Consider the following 2,034-nt stretch of genomic DNA (forward strand, 5'->3'; position numbering starts at 1 on the left):
GTTACACTACGTCTGCGTTTGCTGCGCAAAAACTGTCTCCAGGTATGCCTACACCATCATTACTCCACCACCCAAGCATTTGCAGTTGCACTCGTTTGGTATGAGACTTTCCTGGGGGCGTTCACTGGGGGTCGAACCGCACAATATCCCTGAATTCGGTGTGGAGCGGCGGTGGATTGAGTGGACTGCTGTAGTGTGTTGTGGGATTGTGAACCACTGACGGCTACGGCGGGGACGAAGCCTCTCCGTCGTTTCTAGGTCCCCAGTTCCATACAATACAATACAATGTGAGGCTGCCGAGTCACCTTAACAGCGGTCGCAAGAGCGAGGAACCATTCGAAGTCGGGCATCACCCCGGATGGTGAGCATTCTTAAACTTCATGAATTGGTTTTCATCAGTCAGGATAACAATACATACAGGTGCCTTCGAAGCGCAATCTTCTAGATGCTTTGCTAGAAACTCGCTAGTCGAAAAGGCATTGAGGCACCGTAAGCAAATGTGCTCTTTACCCTTAGTTTACTCATCTTGAAGGTGAGAAGGAGGGGCACGTTTTTGATCCGAATGATAACTGCCTTTCCCCTTATTCTTCTCGTCTGAGAATTACAGCATGTTTACATGCATCTTATGCTCCTGGCAAATTTTGAGAAATGGAGGGGACCGACGGCTATAGGCTTGCTCTGCTCATCTGACTTGATTTTCTTCTCCAGGCCATAAACGTTAACCGATATTCCATTATTCTGAGCATCAAATTTAGGTATGTCCTGGATCTTGAGGGGGAACTCGATACTGTCAAAATTATAGTGTTCACCAATGTCATCTTCCATATCGAGATATACCCTGCGAATGATTCCAATAATTGTAATTTCATTCGCAAGCCAGGATTAACCACGCAAAACAAGCGTGGTTGTTTTCGTTTTCGGCATTAGTGCATGCCTTCTTATCAGCTATATCGTTAGGAAACTTCATACAGTTGGATCCTCCATTACTGGAACACAGACATGCGTAGGGATGTCAAGATTTAGTACTCGTCTGAGTGCTTTAGCTGACCCTCTACCTTTCATCTCGGAACACCGGTCCGGTGTAGCACTCACGGTGGACTCACGAAACCACTTGGTCATTGATGTGCCCCGGGTTATCACTCCATTCTCCCCCCCCCCCCCCAAAGATAGGGAAGCCTGGTCTCTTCAATGTCAGAGGCCTGTTTTTGGGAGTGCGACAGTTCGATACACCGTACAGCAGGATATATCAGATCGTCAACAACCTTGAAGAGCTCCATTTCCAGAACAGGAAGGCAAGCTTTTAGAAATCCTACAGGATCCCGTACCCCCCGTTTGGATTGTCGATCGTAATGAATGAGACTCGCTCCTCAAAGGCGCCCGCAGTAACCATGTATTCTAATTGTGTTATTTTATTACTGATCTAATTGGCAATGGCCTTGCCGCAGTGGATACACCGATTCCCGTGAGATCACCGAAGTTAAGCGCTGTCGGGCGTGGTCGGCACTTGGATGGGTGACCATCCTGGCCGCCACGCGCTGTTGCCATTTTTCGGGGTGCACTCAGCCTCGTGATGCCAATTGAGGAGCTACTCGACCGAATAGTAGCGGCTTCGGTCAAGAATACCATCTTACGACCGGGAGAGCGGTGTGCTGACCCCATGCTCCTCCTATCCACATCCTCCTCGGATGATGACACGGCGGTCGGATGGTCCCGGTAAGCCACTCGTGGAGTGCTTTTTTTTATTACTGATCTAATCTCCTTCACTTTAAGGACGGGAGGGGGAATTACCGCTAGTCACAGGATTAGTACTGCTATTACTATAACTACAACTACTTGACGACGATGATGCTGTTGCTGATGACTGCGTGGAGGAGCAGGGTAGTCCACGTTTGTCGCGGTTCGGCCAGGAACATGGGGGAGGAGGATTTAGGGCGTTGCTTCATTGTGGGCAGCCTGGCTGCGGTTCTGATTGCGGCTGTGGAGATGGCAGTTACCACTTCCCTGAACCAGTTGCGTATGGGAACGTGGTCCACG

The 2,034-nt window shown here is 49.5% G+C and overlaps 1 pseudogene; it reads left to right on the top strand.

Annotated features, from left to right (window-relative positions):
- Positions 1-1,426: 1,426 nt before the first annotated feature.
- Positions 1,427-1,544, top strand: LOC126254757 (5S ribosomal RNA; annotated as a pseudogene).
- The last annotated feature ends 490 nt before the right edge of the window (positions 1,545-2,034 follow it).

Source organism: Schistocerca nitens, chromosome 4 (assembly GCF_023898315.1).
Source record: "Schistocerca nitens isolate TAMUIC-IGC-003100 chromosome 4, iqSchNite1.1, whole genome shotgun sequence".
NCBI classification, from domain to species: Eukaryota; Metazoa; Arthropoda; class Insecta; order Orthoptera; family Acrididae; genus Schistocerca; species Schistocerca nitens.